The sequence below is a fragment of the Falco biarmicus genome, chromosome 2 (genome assembly GCF_023638135.1).
Source record: "Falco biarmicus isolate bFalBia1 chromosome 2, bFalBia1.pri, whole genome shotgun sequence".
Lineage (NCBI taxonomy): Eukaryota > Metazoa > Chordata > Aves > Falconiformes > Falconidae > Falco > Falco biarmicus.
In genome coordinates this window covers 94,893,035-94,916,477 of record NC_079289.1, presented here as the reverse complement: position 1 = coordinate 94,916,477, position 23,443 = coordinate 94,893,035, and the positions used below count along the sequence as shown (strand labels likewise).

Below are 23,443 nucleotides of genomic sequence, written 5' to 3'. Positions count from 1 at the left end.
TCTGGGGAGGCCTGGGTTTTGCTGAGGCTGGTGGCTTGATGGGGTCACGTAGCTTTGGGGTTTCATTCTACCACCTCTCCTGTGCAGCATCTGACTGCAGCAGCAAACTCTGTCTTTGAGTTTATACCAGTGGGGGTGGTGGGGCTTCTCTGCTCGGAGGTTTGGTGGATGTCTGTGCTGCTGGAGGAGGAGGGAGCCCAGGGGTGCCTTGTGCTTGAGGTGCAGCCCTCAGCCTTCCAGCAGTGGAAAACTTGCAGGATGGAGTGTTAGATGAGAAGCTAGGGTTCAGGCCTGAGATGTTTTGATCCAGTCCATGGGAAAATTTGGGAAGTCCTGGTGGTGTAAGGACCTTCACGCTAGTTTAAGCTGGTGAGTTCAGGAATGAAGTGAACCATTCCTTGCACTTGTAAATATTTCAAGCTTTCATCTTATTCCCTTCATATAATGGGAAAGATGTAGAAAACTTCTAGCTGATTTTCTGAAAAGTCAATTAAACAATCAACTCCCAGCTACTGATCTTAATCAGGTAACACAGGATGTAACATGACTAAATTCAAAAGCACACAGTCTGAACTGTACGTGAGCAAATGAGTAGAGGCGAGCGCTTGCTCACTGCGGATTCACCTATGGGAAGAAAACCAAAGCAATATATTTCTGAGAGAGGCAAAGCATGAGATATACATAGCCTGGTGTAAGTCAACAAAAGTGTACGCCAGTGTAGTTCAGCAAAGCCATAATGAGATAGGCAGCCTCTGACTTCAGAATTACAAGTCCAAAGACATCAGAAGACAGTGCTGGCCAGAGGGTACCATTTGCGACATGCCTGGTGGCCTCAGGCATGTGGTAAGAGATGATTTTCAGGAGATGCAGCAATAACCTACTACTGCTTTTAGGAGCTCTGTTTCTGGCATCAAGGGCTGAACAAAATACAAAATCAACCAGAAAATAAATCTTCCAGGTCAAATCTAGGAATTGCTGGAGCCTATTATCTCCTGCTTTGCTCCTTGTTCAGCTTTTTGCATATATTCAGAGAAAATCGTGGCAGCTCTTTGCCATGCTTTGCATAGGCAACATTGAGGTGGTCACATCTGACGCCTATTTTACAGCAATGGAATTGATGGCATGAAACATGAAGGCTTGGGTGGATCGATTCTAATATTCAGGGCTGTGCCTGCACGGGTTGCTGGCTGTGGCTAATAAAGGAGACCAATCTCTTCAACTGTCAGTCTAGAAACTTTCACCATCAACAAACTGACTAGAAAAAAAAATACAGCCCAAAACCTGGTTATGAAAAAGGGTCATCAGATACAGAAAGGCACATATGGTTTTTGATCTCACACGCTGTGCAGTCACATTATCCCAGTCCTACAAGACGAAGGCTTTACAGTGTCTGGTGTGCTGCTTCCCCACCCCCAGCAGAGAGGCAGCTCCACCAAGGCTACATGGTGTGTAGCTCAGCCCTCAAGTACTGAACTAAATTCTTCCTTTCTCAATATTTAAGAAAAGATTTTATATCTGTCTCATGCACCTCCCCACATGTCATTAACTATGCATATACTGGACAGAAAGCATACGCTAACAATATCCAAAATAGATCATTGTGGAGTTAAATTAATTACAGAAGTGTGGAGACTTTAATGCAAACATTTTGGTCTTCTAGGCTATTTTTGTGCAATGCTGAATGTGTGATAAAACACCACTTCCCCTAGTAACCCTTTACTTCCCTAGGAACAGTGTAGAAATGAGCAGTTCCTATTGTGTATTGTAATCATATATGGCTGCCATATACAACTGCAGCACAACACAGTTTTATTAAATAAGGAACTGTGCGCTAATCCAAGCATCATATAAAATACAATGAGCACATAATACAGCGCTCAGTGCAATAATTCCACGGCGCTGATACTAAAAGGGGTGTGAAGAAATAAGAAATGCAGCTCATGCTTATTCGTTGATATACAGTAGGATGACTATGCAAAGCAACCTATGGCAGTCTTGGCAGAGCTGCCTTCTGTGAGATCATCTGATGCGCCAGCTTTGTGCATTTTCAATTCAACAGGCAAGGCAGCCAAATTGTAAATAAAATGGGCTATTTTGTTAATTTGGAAAAAGGCAATTCCAGACAATGTTTATCCATTATTTATACACTGTCTGACAGATTAATTTGCTATTGTCCCTGTGATACGATGATTTTTTTAAAAAGCTCTGCTTTTTACCATACACCTATTTCAAAATTCTGTGACTTATGACAAGAAAGCGCCCATTTTTCTCTCTGTTTCAGCTGAAGTTAATGACCTGAATTCCAGTATTGCTTTTACCAGGTTTCAAAAACGTCAGACCTCCTTTTGACTTTCTCTTCTTCCAGCTTAGAAAAAAAAAATCAAACATAGTGGGTTCTGAGAGATGTTTCATTTTGCCTCCGGGTTAATAAGCCTTCAGCATATTGGGAGCACAGCAAAGATAATTTTTTTCTCTTGTTTCTGCAATCACGAGGACTACAACATTCCTTTTTTTCCTTGCATTCAAAAGCTGGGGTTCTCAGGAGATTTTTTAGTCTCCTGGAGCTTGGGCTTTATGAAAACTGTCAGGCACGACATGATTCAGGCAATGTAATGAGAATTGGCAACTGAAAGATTCTCCAACCACTGCTCACTCACAATAAGAGGATGCTGATACGGCAAAGCGGAATCAAATCTATAGCACTAGTTTCAGGCCATGATATGAAAGAATGACAAAGTGAGACTGTAAAAAGTAAATCTCTGTCTTTTTTTTTTTCTTTTTTTTTTTTTTTTAAATTCAGAATTCCAGTGGCCCTAGGTTTTCTGATGGCTCTGGAGTTACTGTTTATCTAACATCAATTTTTCTTTTACCAATATTTTGCAAATGAATCGATGGATTTACTCTAATTTCAATATATTTCCAGCATTTGAATAGTCCCCAAATATTCACATGTCCATCCAGAACACCGTCTTGAAAAAAAAAATCATTATTCCTTTGACCAAAGGCTTCTTGGTGATAAAGAAACTTTTCGCCACTACTGTCATTCTAATCATTTTATCTTTGGCATGTGGTCCGGGGCTTGAAATCTGGGCCCAGAAACAATCTCATGTGACTTTGTAGACATTGCATATTACATGAACAGATATTTGCAGTGCCTTTTGTTTGCATATGGGTAAATATTGAGTACACTTACAAACTGACTAGAGGTGTGTTTGAAAATGGAAAAAAGAAAGCCCAACCAAAACCAAAAAAACAAAACCAAAACTCAAGTAAGAGGAATGCATATGCACGTTCTGTATTTGCCATGAATAGTTTAGTCATCCCAACTAATGGTTTGAAGCAACATTGAGGTCTCTAAAATAAGACAGACGAACTAGCTGAAATCTACTTCTCTCTAGGCCAAAAGGATGAAATTCAGGCTCTGAGATGGTTCGAATCTCACCTAATGTATTTTACAAATTTTCATAGATACTACATTATGTTGTATTTCTTATAATGGTGCTTCCTTTCCATCTGACATATAACTATGTATAATATGGCTTATATTACTCAGGTATAACATTTTAAAATGTTTTGAAATGGAGGAATATTTTCAAACTTGCAGCTTTGGAATTTATCTTTAAGGCCCTCTGCACAGCTGGATTTTGATGCAATATAATGTAGAGGATTTTTGGAGCTACATAATAATCTGAAAAAGCACTTGCTGGATTAATTTTTCGTGCATCTTGGTTCACCTCACCTGTTCTATATCATCTAGCCCATATAAGAAAATTCAGCCAACAGGGATATTCCTCATCCTTCCCCCTAAACTGGGCACTGCCTTTCAGAAATGCCACTGACTCACTGTGCAGTGGGAATAGCAGTTAGTATTAATACGTACAAGGTCTGATGTGGTATGTTATTTCCTGAAGGATGGAAATGTCAGCTTTTTGGCAAGGGGCTCATAAGACTTGCTTACCACTCCCAAGGGTCCTAATTTGGTATTGGACAACGCTACGGATGAAAACTAAATTTAGGTCAGCTTCAGAGGCTTTTATGGTCCTCTCTGAAACTATACAGTTATAAATATCAAAACCAAGGTGTGAACCAAGTAGAAGAACAGAATCTCTAAGTCATTTCCATGATGTCATGTGTGTGATTTGATCACTTACAAAGGATGTGACCACATCAAACTCAGACAATAAAAATAAGATACTAGTTTGGATGCTGGTGTCCAGTGAAGTTGGCCAAAGAAATACCTGCTTGGACTTTATCACTATTATTTTTTCAAGGTATTATGATAGCATGATAGCACCTTGGTGCCTGTCGTGAAACTAGGGATATGAAGACGTGTAGTGAAAAAACTGTTCCTGCAGGAACAGGGCTGACTCATGGGCACAGATTTGGTAAAATCCCAAGTCTGAATGGGGACTGCCTGCAGCAAGCAAAGCTGAGTTGTACTCGAAGTAGACCCAAGGCTCCAACAGATTATAGTCTGCCTTGAAAATGTGACCTCCTGCTTTCCCCTCTCACCCGAGGACTATGCCAGACCTCCTATATGCAGCTGTGCCTTTGCATGCATGCAATGGCCCAATGATTCAATGTATCCTCACCATTTGGCTTATTAGTAACATTTATCTTTGGTTTCTAGGTTTGGCATGGGCAGCAGAGCCTCTACCAAAGAAAAAAAAAAAACCAAACCAAAACAAAAAAACCCAAACAACAAACAACAAAAGACCAGAGAGGAGTACTGAGAGAGAATTGCTCAAGAAAAGTCCATTCTTTGCATTGCACCTTTTTCTTAATGTGCAACAAAAGCAACCAGTGGGGAGGAAAAGGAGACCATGTCAGAGTGACATCCCCAGACAGAAAAGTGGACACAGCTCTGAGCATCTACATTCCCAAAGCAGAAACCATCTTCAGCATGCTGACCACCCTCCAGGCTCACAGCAGGTTTATTTGAACCATTTTTGATTCTTATGAAGAGGGATGGGGTGGGCAAATCACCCACAGTGTCACCCAGTGGTGCACACTGCTGGCAATATCACAGGGGCACCTCAGGATGCTGCCCAGGGCATCTGAGCCTTTTTTATTTTAACATTTCTATCCAGCTTTCCTGTCACCTCAGTTATGAAGTTTCAGCCATACAGAGAAGTAATGTAAAATGCTTAAGCCCTACCTGTGTTGCAGTTTTTGCCTGATGCCCCTTGTCCTGTCACTGGGCACCACTGAAAAGAGCCTGACACTGCCCTCTTGCTACTCGTCCTGAAGATGTTTGTATGCATTGATAAGATCCCCTCTCAGTCTTCTCTTCTCCAGGCTAAAAAGGCCCAGCTCTCTCAGCCTTTCCTCATAGGGGAGATGCTCCTGTCCCCTCATCATCCTCATAGCCCTCCCTGCTGGACACTCTCCAGTAGTTCCTTATCTCTCCTGAACTGGGGAGCCTAGAACTGGACACAGTACTCAGATGTGGCCTCACCAGGGCCTCTTCATAGGGAGCCTGGTGCCTAGATCTTAAAAAAAATCTTGTCCTTAGATCAAGTCAAAGGCTAAAGGTCCCATGAAAAGTTATCAGCAAAGGGCATATTAAAATTACTTCCATGAGAAAGCAATACCAATGAGCCTTATACAAACATTCTATTCCCCAGTGGTAGCAAACAAAGCATTACAAGAAATAAAGTGAGTTGATAAAGGCATCAATGATTTTGGTTCCACAGTATTGTTTCAGCATGAATTAGGAATAAGACAACTCCTAGTGGCTGAGCTATACACCACCACACTGACATGTTAGGGCAGGATAGAAGGATCCCAGACAGTCTCATCTCCATAGCTTGTGACTACAAAAGCAGCTGATGCTTTCTTGGATAATACAGAGAACATCGCTCTCAGGAAGAACTTCACGTTTCTTTTTTTTTTTTTTTTTTTTTTTTTTTTTTAGCAACTTTAATTACCACTCTGGGAGACACAGAAAAATCTGCTGCCTACTTTGCTCTTGGTAGTTGGCTTGCCGGCATTAAGTGGAGGTGGGAAGGGGAAACTCTGCAAGTGGTTGAGGCTATTATAGATGACACCACTTCTCTGCATGAGGAGTTAGTGTGATGCCAAGAGGAACACAGGTGAAAAACCTTTCCAGGAGAGATGCGCCCTTGTACAGGGGTCCATAGGCTGTGCATACCCATATATGGCTGCTTTCCTGATGCTTTGCTTAATAAAGTCATGTCTGCTGTATGTGGGAGGTGTGAGTTACACTGAGAAATGCCAAAGTAGCTCTCAAAGTCCTTGCTGCATTTTAAAGGTTAAAACTAGGAACAGTCTGGCATTCTCCGAAAGGTCTTTAAATGGAACAGAACTGTTTAGACACATGATTGCAGCACAAGCACCGTCTCTTCTGTATCCTTTTCAGCTGGACTTTGTGAGCTGATAGGCACAGAGTTTGTTTTCAGCAAAGGCCACGCTGTGGCTTTTTTCTATGTATCTACGGTTTGTGCTCTCTGAGATCAAAAAAAACAGCAGTGCATTGAGACCAGGAATGGTTTCACACAATTTGCAATTTGGTAGCTTGAAAGACTCCTAAATGCATATTTAGGGATAACGATAACGGAGCAGCTGGAATGCTCACAGCTTCCTGTGAAATTTCCCTCCTTGCTGAAGTAAAAGCCCAATGAAATGCCGAGGTGCTGAGCAGGAGTGGTTCCATTCATTTCAGGGAGTTTTCTAGATGTTTAAGGCACATGCACATCAGGGCATTTTTTATTTGAGTGCCTAATTAAGGGTAATAACATAGTTTTAGTCCTTTGTAACTCCTCCCAGTTTATGATACCAGCTTGTATGGGGCCTCTTAGGCAGGACTCTGTTGCAACAAGCACTTCTCAGAAGGAATGGGAGTATCCCCTCTCTTTGCATGACATACAAAGTACAATTGCATATCTCAAGGTTTTCTGTTCTTGCTATCTCCTTTCACATATTCTTCTTTTTCACCGAATCCTGTTCCCTTCCCTAAATTTGTCCGCCTCCCTCTGGATAGGCACCCTAATAATACCATTGTTACATGCCCAGGAAGCTTGGTCTTCTCTTCAGGCCTCGCTCATCATACCCAAACTGTGCGTGTACCACCCCTGCCAGCAACTACTCCCTACTTCAGCTTGTGTGTCTGACTCCATTATACAGTGTAATAGTCTGTCAGATTGCTCGGTGTCTCCAAATCGCTCACTCGCAGCAGGAGGCTGCTGCCAACTTTTTGACAGTGGGACTCCATCAAATAGCTTCTGCCTGAGATGGCTATGCCTTTAAAATACTCCCAGAAAAAGCTTCACTCTTTCCTTTCCCCTTTTTCTGGAATGACAAAAACTGATGCCTCTGGGCTGACCCAGCAGAGGAAGCAGCTGGCACATCAGCAGACTGGAAGGGTTAGGTGCTGTGTAGGCTGCATGACAGTAAGAAAGAGCTCTTATTTGACCTTTGTGCCGTCCTTCCCCTTGTTTGGCTCAGCTTCAAAACAATAAGTTTTAGATGTTTTTTAATGAGCTTGTTTATCTCTAATGCTAAGTCCCTAGACTTACGCCCTTTCATGCTGCTAGCCAGCAGTGGGAAGGTTAAAAATGCAGTCAGTTACCAGTGGCAACATACTAGTGTTGTAAATCCTGCCCACACATCTTCAGATCTACTGACATTTGAAACATCTAGGCCTTTTTTGTTAGCTATACCAGTGTAATTATGTCTCAGTATACCTTTTTTTCCTGCATGTCATCCTCCAGAAGTGCTCAGACAAGTATATATAAGGGATATATATGGAAGGAGAAAGAAAGGAGGCTGAAGTTATAGAGAAAGAAAGGAAGCCATTGCAAATTGTTCACTGGGAGTTTTGAAAGAGCAATATCACATATTAATAGTTGCAGTCTAATAGCAGATTATTGATCCCTTTGAATTATTTTAGTATGTTGCCTGTGAGCTGCAGGTCAGCATGTGCCAGTGAAATCAATTACGTTTTATATCAATACTGTATGCTTATCTTGCACAGCAGGGATGTAGAGGTGCTGTATGTCCTTGTCAGCAGTGCCATAAGCTAACAGACTGTATGTAGCATGGCTGGGATATATGATAAGGTAAGCATGTATGAAATCTCCATGCACGGTCCAGTGAATCATTTCCACTTCTTCTAAGAGTCAGCAGGGACAAGAAACAGCTTTGCTGTTGGTTAGGATTCGACTCGATGCAAAACTGGCCTGAATGACTGTGACACCCCTTTGTAACAACACACACACACAGACACACACACACACACGTGTGTGTGTGTGTTTTCCAATTTCCAATTGCACACACGTGCCATTTCCAAATGGAGTATACTTCTAAATGCCAAGAGAAAAAGGCTTGTGCTATTTGGTCGAGGTTTTTCTGTTCTCACCACTGCCTTGCTCAGTGGCTATGACCACTGCTACTTCTGCAGGACTTTGTAGGAGTCCACCCCAGTACAGGCAACAAAATGGAGCCACAGGTGATGGGTAAGGGCAACCTGAACTTCAGCTGGATACATCCAAGATAGCAGCAAGCCCCAGCTAGAGTCTTGCCATTGGCAAGTTTCTTTGCACATCCCCACAAAGCAGGGCAGGCAGAAAGGGCCATCCCCTCATGCCCAGCACTGGCAAGTGATCTAGAGTAGCTGATCATTTTTGCTACTTGCTGCTGGCCCAGAGACAGCAAGGAGGGGGCTACCTGGAGCACTGCTCTTCCTCGGACAAAGCATCTTGCCCATCATCCTTCACACAGAGCTGTATCCAAAGATACATGCAGCATTAAAAGACAGATAGTAAACTACAGTACCGTGCAGTACTTAACATCTGTTTTAAAATTTCCTGTTATTGATTTTTATACAGAAGTAATATAGCTTACATCAGTGCTGTATTACAGGCATCTTAATCACCCGCGTCTTCAGGCGTGGTATCTTTCTAAAATGCTATCGGCGTTAAAAGAAAATAGGCCACTAGAGAGAACAAACTAATAAAAGCTTATGATTATAAAGAAATCACTAGCAGTTTACATCCCTGTCCACTCCTATGTGGAGAGCTATTTATGGGATGGGCATGTTCCAGGCTGCGTAAAGGTGGCAGTAACTGGTGGGATTAATCACATGAGTAAACACTGCACTGATGAACAAAGATTTGCCAGGATTAAGTACTCAGTTCTTCTCTGCTCAGTTAAATCAATTTATTATGTGATCAAGGCCTGTGCTCTGGTTTTTGCAAATGTGAATTATTTATAACATCATGCTGAATTTCAGCCATATACACTGACTCCTTTCAATAGATTTAACGAAGTCTGAGAAATTACCCTTTGTCATATGTCTTGATGTTAGTGGGCCCTTACAGATTGCTTCTTCCATAGATGCAGTGTATAGATCTTTAATCTGGTAATGGACTGTCCACTGCCTTCAGCCACTATTCTTGCTTTTGACAGTAACAAGGCCATTATTACAAATTCAGCACAATTTGTCCACGGCATATTGCTTACATAGAAGGGGCATATCACAGGCAGACGTTCCTTCCTCATATGCAGAACAGTATTTCCAGTAAGGTAACCAAACATACTCAAGCCCTTATGAACATTCAAACATTACAGCACTTGATAGATGAAGAACCCTTTCCAGTGTAATTCATTAGAGTGTATACAGTGCTGCTTAAGGCAAATGATATACATAGGAGATTAAAACTGGCCATTAATTTGCATATAGTATTCTTAGTAATATTTTAAGAATTACTACATATTTAACCAAGCTAACAAATAGTTTTGAAGTTAAACCATACTTCCATTTTATCTCAACAAGCAAGGAAATGTTCAGCCTGCTACTACAGACATCTCTATTGACTTTAAAAGGGAACTTGTCTGCTAGTTTTGATTTTTCAAATTGCACAGAAGTTAGATCACCAAACCATCCTAAAACAGATGGTGCAGATACTGTTATAACAAGAGCCTGTTATTGCACTCTGTGTTTTGTGGGTTACATTTCAAATATTCAGCTGGACTAGCGAGGGGTGGATAGCTCCATGAACGGAGCTCAGAGGAACTGTGGAAATATATATCCACCCTGAGTCTTGACACATCATTTACTGCGTGATATTACTAGACTTGGTTAGGAAAATAAAAGTGCCAACACGGACAGCCTTTTTTACAAGCAGAAGGAAAAGAATGTTCCTTCTGTGGGAGTCATTGCCATCCCTGCCACTCATTGCCATCCCTGGCTCTCATGGGTGAGGAGTCTGGTCTGCGCTGAAGAGCAGTCCTTCCTTCTCTCATCCCTCAGCAACAGGCAACACGCTCACCACACAAGAAGACAGGCTGGCACTGCACTGTCATTGCTTAGAGAAATGTTTCATTTCTAGCTCAAGGTTTGTCTGGAGCTAGACAAAGGTTATGAACTCAACACTTAGACACATGAGGTACCACCTTTTATTTCCTCTAGGTCCTACTGTGCTCATTCTTTGCTTTTCAGACATTCGATCATACGTGCATTATCCCTTAAGGCAATGATGATTTTTGAAAAACCCACACTTTTAACTCAGTCAGTAGTTTAATTGACAAGAATATACATACTTTACCACCTTCAGAAAGCAGGCATGAATATATGAGGATTAAATGAAGTTTTGAATAGACAGTGGTTTTATTATTCTCATCTTTTTAATCCTTTTCTAATTTGTGACCAGTGATTTCGTTTCACAGTAGGAAGTCATATCTCAGCAGCAAAATAATAGGACTGGAAAGGAATAATTGCCTTTTCCCCATGATATCTTATGAGTCTCTAATTGCACCTCACTTTTATCACTTACCCTTTACTGGATCTTCTGGTTAGTTTACCCTAATGGTAAACATTCAGTCATATTAGAGCAACACTGGATTTTGTACCACACAAATGCACACCTTTGTTATGCAGTATGCTCCTTTGATTTATATTCTTGATATAATTTCAATGGCTACCAATATTATCTAGAATTTCCATAATTTTGAAGATGAAATCTGGGACAGGGCAATGCCTTGGTTTTTTTCTCTTGTGAAAACTGAAATGTATGGATATTTGGTTGATTGCAACTTTTGACTTCAGGGTGAAAGCATAAAAACTTAGTCCACTTTAGACAATGCAATCTTAGTAAAAACATTATGAAATATGTGTGTCATAAATCCCCCATGAAATTAACCAAGTATCAAGGGTTGTTACTGTCATTAATTTTTAACTGTCTTAATTTTCTCCCAGTAACTTAAAAGAATTAAAATGTGTGCTTGGCTGATCTCCTATATAAAAAGATTTGATTGATGATCTCTTGCTTTTTCTAGATCCTGTGCAATTGTTTTAATAAGAGTATTTCATATAGTTCCATATGTTGAGTGAATGCTGCATTTAGGAGCACATATATGTAAGCCCTACAGATTATTACATTTAAAAGTTCTAAGTATAGACCTTCATAGTTATGTGAAGCATTTATAGAGCAATATATACCATTATATACCCTATTTAGCATTTGCCTAGCCCTACTGCCTTTATGAATATGGTTTTCCTCCTTCATTCTCTTTCACTTCTTAGATTTATTCCAATGTGTTTCCTGATTTACAGTGTTTCATGCTCTGCTCCTTTGTGTTGGTCTGTAAGGATAGACCCTAGTGCTCCCATGAAAGAGAAGGATCCAAGTGCATCCATGCAAACCCACTGAGGGAGGGGACTGTAGTGCATATCTTATAATTAAAAAGTGTTCTCAGAGTGTTAATATCAACAACTAGTATTTCTTTAAAAAAAAAAAAAAAACAACAAAGCAAACGGAAAATTTTACACTGACACCTCTCTTGTTTACACTGTAAACTGTGCTGAGTGCCTGGACTATCTTGTACACTATGTTTACATAGGCTTTCAGAAATCAGTTAACTCACACAGGTAGGGACAGATCTACAAAAGCATCCAGTGCATTTAGACACATGTATGCATTGAAAACCCGGCTTTCAGTAGAGTTCTAGTTGTTCTGTAAAGTCATTCTTACGGAACTGGGCATTTAAAAATTGGGCTCAGGACAAATTTGAAAAAGCAGACTGACCCTATGGAGTCACCATGCTGTTCCAGGTGCAGTGAGATCTGTAGGTATGACGGTGGCTTGGAGAATAAGCATCACCTCACCTCTTCCAGCAGGTAACTCACTGAAGGCTTTATTCAGTGTGTACTTCGGTCAATTTTTGTCTATTTACGAGAGGCTCGGCTCATTTCTATATTACAGGGCATTCTCAGATCCCTTCCTCTTTGTTCCTTTCCTTACAGTTAGGAAAACTCCCAGTTACTCTCTGACATTATTGTGTTACTTCTGGCAAAAACTAGCTCCCATAGTCCCATTTTGGATGAGTTTTTATTTGAAACTTCTCTACCGGTTTTGTTCTTATTAGCTAAACCTATGGATAAGTATCTCCAAAGTAGTTAGAAATTGATTTTGTTTGATTGGGTAGTTGTGTTGGATATTCTTCCCTTTGTTTTATAAGGCGTAAGCAGCCTTATCACACATTTTTATGAACCATTAGCCATCAGGCTTCCTGGGAACTATCATATTGGGAACTATTTGTCTGTGCAGAAATGTAATGAAGCAAAGGAGGAAGGCAGCCCAACACTTTCAAGCTGATAGAGCTCTCCCTACCTAGAACTTATTTTGTGCTTGGCATCTCAGACCCTCAATTTTCCACCTGGAATCCTGGCTAAAATGGTACTTCAGAAAACCAAGCATTGAAATCTGCTATGTAGGATTCTGCAGCTCTGCTGGAGGTTTAAAGTGTGCAATTTGAAAAGGATTTAAAAGTCTCAGCCTTCTTTCAAAAGTCTCTCCCAGTGACAAGTATCCTCAGCAGCTTGTAAGGAGCACGCCAGTACTGGGACTGGAGTGCACAGGAGAGCACATGCTGGCAGATGTTGGTGTGATGCCAGGGGAAGACCAGCTGCAGCTCTGGTCCCCAGGAGCAGCCTAGCAAGCAGGTTTCACCCATCTTAGGCCATACTTACATGTCTAGCAACAAGCTAAGTGTTAGTAGTCCTGCCTTCTCCTCCCTCTCACTCCTAAACCCTGCTGAATTACATCCACACTACTGCCATTCCCTTCACTGGGCTGGCGCAGCTGCTGGTATGGGCACATAGTGACCACAACTGAGATGAAAAACTATCACTCAAAACCATTTTCTTTTCTGGCAAGAGCATTTCCCTGCTCCAGCTCTCTGGGTGGTTGCATGAAGGCTTGCTCAACAGAGAGATGCGGGTGGGAAGCGGGAAGAGGAGAGAAGGACTGGGGTCCTCCAGCAGCAGCAGAGGCTGGAACCCCTGTGAAGCCCACGTGCTTGCAGTGCTACTGCAGCTTTCCATGTTAGTTGAATGGGAGATTCTACTTTCCACCTGATTTTGTTCTCTGAAGGTGCTAAAATAAGTTAGCAAGTGCTCTGTCATTTTGGCTATTGTAATACTGAAGAATCTGGGGACTCTAGGCTTTGATAAATAATGAGTATACTTATGTAAGTTTACTTATAATAAGTGACAGAGAAGAGAGAGTTGCTGCTACTTTGGCCCATATCGTTCCTGTATGCTACCTGCTGGGTTCGTTGTTAGATCTAACCTCCTTCTCTGAAATAGCTGCAAGAGAGGCTAAGTGTAACAGGTTTATTCTGAACCTCCTACCGAGATGCTAATTCCAGTTTCAGCAGCTATTTGTTCCCTTGCCTTTAGACTGTTTGTTCCTGGATTTGCCATTCCCTCTCTTCCTGTAACGTCAGACTCCATACTGCAGGGGAGAGGCAGCAGCCTTCAGGAAGGCTCCAGAACAGCACAGTTGGGGGTGCTTTGCACCTTCTCTAGCCTGCTAAGCATGTACTTTGCACCCTCTGAGAAGCGGGTTCTCCTCTACTCCTACTCCTATGTACTCAGTGAGACTTCCTGACACTGGCTGCTCGAGCGGGGATGATAGGACTCGCCTGACTCAGAGTAGTCAGCTCCCTGGCAAGGGGCAAAATGAGAGGTGCGAGTCACATTCAAAACTATGCCGCTCACAACAAATAGCAAACTGAGCCTGCCATAAGGCAAGCAGATGGATGTGGTGCCCTCTGGTTCTCTCCAGCTACAAAAGTGATTCTTTTTTCCTGAATCATGCCTAACAATGGTACAATTATTTTTGGACCACCACCAGGACATCACTGATATAATAATTGTGTCTGTGGTACAGCCGCTGGCAATTACTTGTGGCAGTGGTATGTAGGTAGCAGTGTGTTTAGAACCATTACTTTCTATTTTTAGATGTTTTCGCAGCTCATCTTAAAATGTTCTTGCTGTCTAGTAAGACAGAGCATGACGCTGGGTGCCCAGCTTGAGATCATTAAAGGACTCTCAGCTTTGATAAGCACCAAAAAAATTCTCTGTCAAAGATAAGCACCTGAGAAGTGGGACACCCCAAATACACATTTTTTGGTACTTTCTTCCAGATGTCTGGACATTGCTGACCATCGTTGTCTAGTTTGTAAACATTTACTTTTCTTGGTATGTTATTCAAGGAGTAAGCTGGTATGGAGGTCGTTGGTAATGATGTGATGGTGATTATGCATTATTTTTGTGTATTGATTGTATTATAAGTTGGCTCTGTAGAATCACTAGAAATACCCAGGGATGCATCTTGAGAGACACTATTGGAAAGGCTAAGGGTGAGATCACAGCACTTAATTTAGCTGAGGGCAGGGGTCTAGTTCTTAGGCAAAGCAGTGTGTGGGTACAGTGCTGAGGCCTTTCATACAGCCAATGGCAAGAAAAATTTCCTTCTAAAGGACAGGGACCAGTCTAAGTTTTTCCATTATTCTAGGTAGGTATGTAATTGCTGCCATCTCTCCCATCCTCCTGTACTCATCTCTGTGTGGGCTACTGCTTACATTCTTACCTCCTCATGAACTTTGCTGTCTTCTAAGTGGGCAGTTCTGCTTCTCTGCTTCTGTGGTCTCTCATTAAGGTGTTTATACTCCAGAACAAGCCATTAGGAGATGCTACATATTGTGGTGACTTTTATCCTTTGCTGGAACTTATTTACCTGACAGATGACCACAGAAAAATTCCTTGTCCATTTAAGATCTACAGCAAAGACAATACGAGAGGCTCTGGTGCTGATTTCCAGGACACTTGGGCAGGATTATAAAGCTCCATTTTCCCCTTTTCCCCTTGACACCAGCAGTTGTGACATATGGTCAGCATTTGACATGGCCACAGCTGAGTAGCTCCCGATTTAGACCTAGGCTGCATCTGCCTCCAGAGACACAGGTGGAATCTGAGCCATCTGTCTAATGCTAAATGAAGAGAGAGCCCAGGGATTGTGCCCTTATATGACTTTTTTCTTTTATTTCCTTTAAATAAATAGATTAACCATTCTTGATCTTCTTACAAGTTTGAAAACAATGGAGGATGGAAATTGCAGCTGGGAAAAAGTTTTGGGGGGCTTCTAAGTACAATAATGTCATTGATTTACCGGAGCACATCCAATGGGGAACAGCTAGGGACTGGAGCACATGATATAAGAGGAAAGACTGCAAGAGCAGCTGGGTTTGCTCAGCCTGGAGCAAACCCAGCCTTAACAGGATATTATAGGGAAGATGGAGGCAGTCTTCCCAACTACAAGTTGCAACTGGTCAGATACTAGAAAAAAGGTTGTGACAATCAGGATAGTCAAACACTGGAAACAGAGAGGTTGGGGAACCTCCATCACTGGAGATCTTCAAAGCTCCAAGGGACCCCAGGCATCCTGTTCTAACTGCAGGCTTGGTTCTGCTTTAAGTCAGATGTTAGATCAAATGACCTGAAGAGCTCTTCTGTAAATTAAATTATTCTATGATTCCATAACAATTTAGTGCATAGCATGAAGGTAGGAAACTAGCAGCTGCATGCTAGGGTACGGCATGAGCACTGAGTAGCAGAAGCCATATACAATTTATATCATATGATCATCACAGCATGAACTGTTTCCCTGCTCTTTCACCAGGTGTGTTACCAGATCAGTGCTGCAGTGTTTCTTGTAATGCGTTGCTTGGCCTATGGCTTGCAGTCATTCCTTTTCTCCAGAGTGAGATGAATACTGGCAATGTGGTGACTATTTACACCAGGTGTAATTCACACCAGGCGTAATTCACACCAGGCAGGCAATACTCAGTCACATAACAACTTCAGTTGTGTTCATATCTTGTTATGTGTGACTGTACCCTCCTGCAGTGACTATGGGTACACCAGCCTCAAAGGCAACTGAGCAGTTCTTCAACTTCCAGCATTTCAGAGTTTGTGAAAATATTAGGGTGAACAAATACGTTATTTGCATTTCAACATTCTTACCTGATGCATTAGTATCATTTTTCATTTGTCAGTCCCGTCACAACTATCAGTTCACTGCCAGTGGCAGAGACATCCTTCTGATTCTGACGTTTGGAACAGACTATCCACCAAAGACTTCACACACCCAAGGAGCTAAGAGCATCCTTCTCCTGCCTGAGGTTGCAAACCCAAGCCTGTACCCATATCAACAAGTGTACTTGGGTTATATTCCTTCTACAGGTATCATTGTCCCAGGATGCTATGAGCTTGCAGTGTCACTTAACTTCTGATCTTAATTTAAATTATATTTGGCTGGAGTTGACTCTTTCTACTTTATGGCCTCTCAAAGCTCCTTTCAGCTCTGTTTTCCAGAGTTACACAGAATAAAACATAAACCAAAAATACTAGCTCGGCCAGGCTAATGTTTAAGGTTTCACATAGCAGAAGGCTGTGAAATGATGGAGTCAGACACCATGAAGAAGGAACCTGGTAGGTGCAAGAACGATGCATATAACCGGTACGTTATAAACCAAACACAGGAAATCTGTACTGACTCCATAAGCATTCAGACATGTGGAGAACTACATGTGATGCAGGGAATACTGAAATCCTCACTGAAAACCAAAATTTTGTGCTGTCAAGCCAGCTTACTTAATTTTATTGCACAATAAGACATGACAAACAAGTTCAAAACCCTTGACCTGGAAGTCTAATAAAACACAAGAACTGATAAGTATCAGACAGTATAAAAAAAAACCAATTGGAACTGAAAGGGGCATGGCTTTATAGAGGGGTGAGTCACAGGTAATGTAAGTTGTTTCTGCCAGTTTCATCAGGCACCTCAGTGAGCAACAACTTAAATCCTGCCACCACGTCTGGCCAACTGGTTCAAGAGCTCTTCTATTGGGTGAGAGAAAAGCAGACAAAGAAGAAACTTGCCCTGTTGGCTGAACTTAGCAACATGAGTCAGGCTGTGCTTCTCTGGAAGCACCTCTGTTTCAACCTGTTCGTTGTAACAAGGTAGGAAGGTGGCTTTGGCCTATGGCCACACTGTGAGGGTGGTGACTTCTGGCTGGGCAAATGGCTGTGCCAGGATGGCAGCACCCACCAACGGCACTTTCAGGATGACTCAGAAGCTACAGGGTAGATGTGTAGTGGATGTTGCAGTTTCCACTTAGCAGAGTTTTCCCTCCAATAGTCCTCCCTTGTTGTTTTGGTTCCCAAGTCCATGGGCGTAGTCTTGGGCTGTGGAGGTGGAGGAGCCACCGTGGTGCTGTCCCAGGTGGGGCGCTGCCATCGAGCCACCACCCACCCCACAGAGTAACCATCACTCCACCAGGCAATAAACTGAATAATATTTGACATGATAAACTGAAGACAAAAAGCAACACAAATCACACATGGCTGTACCTGGTGCTCCTGGATCCTCTTGCTCTTTAATTCCACCAGAAAAGCTCTGCGGGTGTGGTGGTCAGCACCAGTCTTTGAGTCACCCCTTAGGTGGTGGTGGGACTGGATAGTGCCACCACTAGTACTGCAAAATCTTTGCTTTTAAGATTTTGTCCCTGAAAAGGATGTTGCTTGTCTTTTAGGTACTTATGGAACACAAACAAAGGTTGATGGTTAATCTCAGCTGTTTTGTGCTCACAGTAGTAACCGACAGTGACGTCTATTGAGGGTTCTGCTCTCACGCACGGGGAGCACTGAAGTGTGGCAGGAAGCGAGGAGAAAATGTGTGCAAAAACAGGAAAAGGAGAGGAAACTGGGTGTGAATTTAAGAGGCAGGGGCTGCACTGGACAAGGCTGAAAGCCAGACTGAGCCTCAGGGTGGAGGGTGGGTGGTATGTGATCTCAGATGAGATGCAGAGGGTAAATACAGGCAGCAGTCAAGCTGCCCTGTTCCTTCCATCAGCAGTGCACTTCTGCCTGGCATGAGGGTCCCACACAGGTTTACGAGGAGGTGGGGCTGGTAATCTTGTATTTTCACCCTATGAAAATGTTTAAAGTTTCAGACCAGGAAAGAAACCAGCTGGAAGATGGAGGAAAGAGCCAGCTCCAAAGTGACTGGGAACTCCTAGTTTGGGTACAGGAGTACCCCTTCTCTGTAGAATGGTACTTGGAAAAATGAGGAATTCAACATTTTCTCAGCAAAAAGAGTTTGCTAGAAAATGTTGTTCTTGCATAAGATCAGCAGTAGTTGGAGAAAGGCCTTTCTTCCTGCTCTTTCTCATTGCAGGGACTTGCAGATAACAGTCCTTACAGTCACACCTTCTTCCCAGAGGCATGTGTTTGCTCTCTACCTACAGCTTAGGCAGGACTTTGGGGCTCCACACATCTGTACATGGCCTCTGAGGAAGGCTGTGACCATCTGCAGAAACGGGCAACCAGCAACCTTGCTGTGTGAATCAGCTGCAGTCATGGAGTGATGATCCTCCTAAACCGGGTTGGATCCCAGGCAATGGGATGAATCCCCGGGAAATCAATAAGCTCTAATTTCCCAGAAACCCTTCATGTTAGAACTAAGAGAGATGACGCTGAAAGCTTTTCAGTGCAGAGAATGATGAATGCAGTCCGTTGTTGCTGCTGCCGCTGCCGTTACTATTATTACTATTAATAAAGAATCGCTCTTTCTTCCCGATAATTGCCTTTGAAATGTTTCCCTGGTAGAAGCTGGATCAACTGCTTTCCCAGAGAGGGGGCTTTTTCTGACCCCCTGTGCTGTGACGTGTCAGGCCAGTGTAAAGCTTGGAGCCCTTGCCCTGCCAACTGACTGGCAGCTGGGGGGGAGCAGCTCCCCAGGCACACTGCTCCTAGGGCTGCCCTCACCAGCACTGCTCCCACACCTGGGAGGGAGCGCTGCCAGCCTGCAGCAGAGGATAGGAGTGTAACCAGTCCTGTAGATGAGGGGAATTATTTCGTCCAGGATTTTGAAATGAGCAACTAAGCAGGCACACTGTCCCAAGCCTCAGTCCTGTGGGAGGAAAAAACCAAAGTGCCCCAGCACACGTGGGGCTGCCTTTGGGAAAGGGATGGATTTCCTCTTGCTGCAGACCGCCTGCTGCAGTTGTAGGGCTGTGAAAGGGAGGCACTGCACGGCCTGGTGCCAGGCAGCAGAACAAAACTGACGTGCGTCTTGGGCACACGTAGCTACACATTGCTATCAGCCCACTTGTCTTTCTGCTAGGAAAAGGTGCTCTGAAAGCAAAACCACTGCTTTCCTGCGAATGCAGCTGTGCTAGCATCCTGCTTTGCCAGAGGCATTGCCTGTGGGGCAGGAGGCATGCGTGGGGGCAGGAGGCATGCGGGCACCCAACTGGGACAAGAGGGACATCCCCTCCGGAGCAGCCTGTGGGACATGCCCTAGCAGCCCTGCTTGGCACCTTTCAGACTTACTTAGATCCTTACATTTCAATCTGAGGCCTGCTCTGGCTTATGCCACTTGTTCATGGTGCCAGCCAAACCCAGAGCACCAGGGTTTCAGCTCTGATCGTAGTCACTGACTCTCTTTTGCACTGGCAAGCCTGAAGACAAACACAACAGAAGGGGACACACTAGCATCCTGTGTTAATGGGCACACAGCAATGAGTGATGGGACTCGGACCCCAGGGTGTTCATAGGCATCTGTGGGTGCTGTTTACACCAAGAAAGACACTAATAGGCACTCTGCTGCCACAGTGCGAGTCTAATTTGAATTCTTCGAGACACTGATCTTTTATGAGACAGAAAAAATGCAACAAGTAACAGGTTTGGTAGCATTTAAAACTGATGTCCAGCTAGCAGTACACATCCCAGTCAAGCTTACTTGAAAATGGAAAATGAATGTATTTTAATTTCATTTCCATGTAGACAGTGCTAAAACTACAGGTTTCTAAAGCAGTCCTTCACTCAGTGTTTAATGCTTTCATGCTCAGTGCTTAATTTCGCTCGTATACTAGTTGGTTTTTTTATCCATTGTAGTATAACTTCACTTAGGCAGGGACACATGAGGTGCTTGAGTCCTTCCACCACTTTGCTCAGTAAGTGCCCTGAGAGCATTTGCTGAAGCTTGCGCTATGTTTTAGCCAGTTTCAGCTCAACCACAGAACGCTACTTTGTCAAATAAAACTGTTGAGACAGGTCTGAGATGGCTCAGCCTTTTGTTGAAGCATATGTATCTTCCCTTACCAAAAATAACAAAAAAAAAAAAAAAGAAAAACAAAAAGAGCAGGAAGGCAAAAGAGATGTTTAAAATATTTTCCTGAACTGCACAATGATGAGCAGTTCCGGGTTTAGTGCAATCTCTTTCTCTGGCCAAACATGGTAAGGAAGTGACTGTTACCCACAGCACACGCTTGCAAATAGCTCCTTTCAGCAGCTGGAGGAAGCGAGAGACGGCTGCTCAGCTTCACTGTCGCTAGCTTGAGTTCAGAGAAAGCCAGCAATCCGCAGAGATGCGATGTCTGTATCAAATGAAGGAGGAAGTGATTAAAAATTACTCATTCCAAAGATAAATCTAAATCACTGAATTGTCTTTCATTTTCCCTGAATATGAAAATAAAAATACAGTCAAGTTTAGGATTTCCCTAAAAAGGAGTCCAGAGCAAGAGAAGGGGCCTGGCTAGCCTACTGTAGCCCAGAGCAGGGATCCAAATGCCTGGGGCTGGTGGCAGGCCCTTGCTGTCTTCTTGGCTTTCTCTCCACTCTTGATCACAGGAACATGGCACCTAAAACTTGTACAGAGCCACCTCTGTCCCCATTTCTCACCTGGGGCTCAGCAGCTGCTCTGATCCTTTACACTAAGGCTGCACTTGTCCACCCAAAACCAGCATTTCACCAGGGGAACAGAATGAGAGCACCCTATCGCTCCTACGTGCACCACGGTGCTTTGCACGGAGATCTGGGAGTGTGTGGGGAAGAAGAGGACGGTGGCTCATTGCTGTGGCTTTTCCCCTCCTCCTGCCTGCGGCTCCTGCTGCTCTGCCATGTATCCAGCAGCGCAGGCAGTGGGGTGCTGCTCACCGCCACCTTGCCTGTGGTTAGCCCCACGTCTCCAAATTTGGCCACCTGAATTGCTAACTTCCATGGTGTTAATCTGTGAGCTGGATCCTCCCCGTTTTGTGAAATAAATGAATGATGTAAAGTTTTACTGCATGGTGCGAAAAGGTTCACACTCACTCATTTTCACTGCGCTCGCTTGATTTCTGGTGAAGCTGCCCTGAGTAGAGCGAGGGCTTTGGAGCTGCAGGAGATCACAGCCACAGTGGAGAGGATCAGCCCAGCTCTTGGTGCGGCTGCAAGCACACCCAGGGACCCCGCGAGGTGATGCTGAGCTGGCAAAGGCAACTGGGGAGTCCTAGCAGTGACCGGCATTAAAATCTCAGCTCACTTAAATAAATGCCAGCTGCCTCTGCGGAGGGGCGGGGAGCTTCAACTGTGGGGCAGAAGGTTTCCCTGGCTGTAAGCGTGCTAAGCTAAAGCCCTCTCTGCATCGAGTCACCAAAGGGTGACCTTTTAGCAGTAACAGAGGAGAGGTCTGTAAAGGCAGGGGATTATAGAAATGTTAGGAGCAGTAGGCCTTGTTTGCCTTAACAAAGCACTGTCTGAAGCAGCATCATGTGCAAACAATAAAGAACTTAAGCTAAAAAGGCTGGCGGGGGAAACCTGTGACCACTTGACAGGAGGAAGGCTGAGGTCCACTGATTCAGACCCTGTATTTCAGCTGGGCTCCGCTCACAGCCTCCCCGCCTGTCAGGGAAGAGCATTGAGCAATGTTGCTGAAAGATAGGGAGAGATATCTTTAGGGACAGTGGAAGGAATACCCACAAAAGCCAGCTCCCTATTTCTACCCCACATTCAAAGCTGCAAAAATTCATATGCAACTATAAATCTATTGCTTTGTAATCATAAACTGCCTTTTTGTGTTTTAATAGGAAATGATCTGATAATTTCACTGAATGGCATTTTTAGGTAATTTAAGAAAAGACAGTTGATTGTAGACTTTCATAAGTTGTTTAGCAAATAAATATAAAACTGAAGAAAAGCATGACAATGTTTTCAGTGGCAATTTGGTGGCATTTTTCACAGACACAATAGTGCTACATGCAAAATGTATTTCTTTTCATGTCACTGCTGACATAAATCAGATATCCTACCGCTACTGTCTTTTTTTGGCTGCAAATTCATCTCAGAAAATTTGCATTTTGAGTGTTAATAATGCAATATCAGAAGAACTTATTGACTAATGTTTTTTGATCCCATCAATAACAGCTTCTGGAGGTAGTTCCTGGTAACTGAATAATGTATTGATTCCTATACCAGACTCCTGCCCCAAGTTTTTTAAAGGTAATTTATGACTGTAATATCTTTTGAAGATTAGCTGTTTCAAAATTTTCACACTTACAGTTTACAAAGCCAATTTGTTTACAGGTATTATGAAGAGAGTGAGAAATTGAGGAGGATGGAAGAGGTTTCAATAAATACCTGCTATATGACAATTTCCAAGGTGTTATTAAAGTACATTCCTTTCAAGTCATACTCAGTAGCTACACAATAGCTGGACAACCATTTTACCAAAGTTAAACTTTTTAAAGATATTTACTTCACTCTATTTTTCATCTAGTTTTTTCTTTTTTCATTATTTGCATATTATTTACTATTGTCATTAATGTTTTTGAGAATGCGTTATTCTTATTATTATTTATATAGAATAGAGATAGCTTGGCGTCAGTAACTTTAGAGAGCACCAGAAAATAAGAAAATATTATATTTATACCTCATAAACTGTCATTTCAATCTTCTGACTATTAATTTAGAAGAATTAAAACAATACAGCTTCTTACATCAGCCTTGCCCTAGATTACAAGAGGAGGTCTTGCCTTCATTATTATATCTATCAAAAGCAAAAAAGTGTGGGTTTAAGCCCTGCAGAATTTTCTACTGAACATGTGTTTTCTGTGCTTTCTGTGGATAAGTTCATGGGCCTTGAGCATTGCTGAAACTGTAATTGCAAGCATTTATGTAATGAGGTGAGTGGGTTTTGCACAAGAATTAAGAGTGGGGAGCAGGTGAGTGTTGTCAAGGGGAGTCAGGGTGAAGGAGGTTGTCAGTGGTGTTCTTCAGGGACACATTTGGAAACCAACACAAACCAATTCATTC

At 42.9% G+C, this 23,443-nt stretch overlaps 1 long non-coding RNA gene across 2 annotated transcripts in view; it reads right to left on the bottom strand.

Moving 5' to 3' along the window:
* LOC130144681 (uncharacterized) overlaps nucleotides 1-23,443 on the bottom strand; it is a 53,198-nt gene that overhangs the window by 23,429 nt on the left and 6,326 nt on the right. For both annotated transcript variants that reach the window (XR_008820213.1, XR_008820212.1), the window contains exon 2: nucleotides 17,720-20,748. This is a non-coding gene — a long non-coding RNA (uncharacterized LOC130144681). The remainder of the gene's footprint in view (nucleotides 1-17,719; nucleotides 20,749-23,443) is intronic.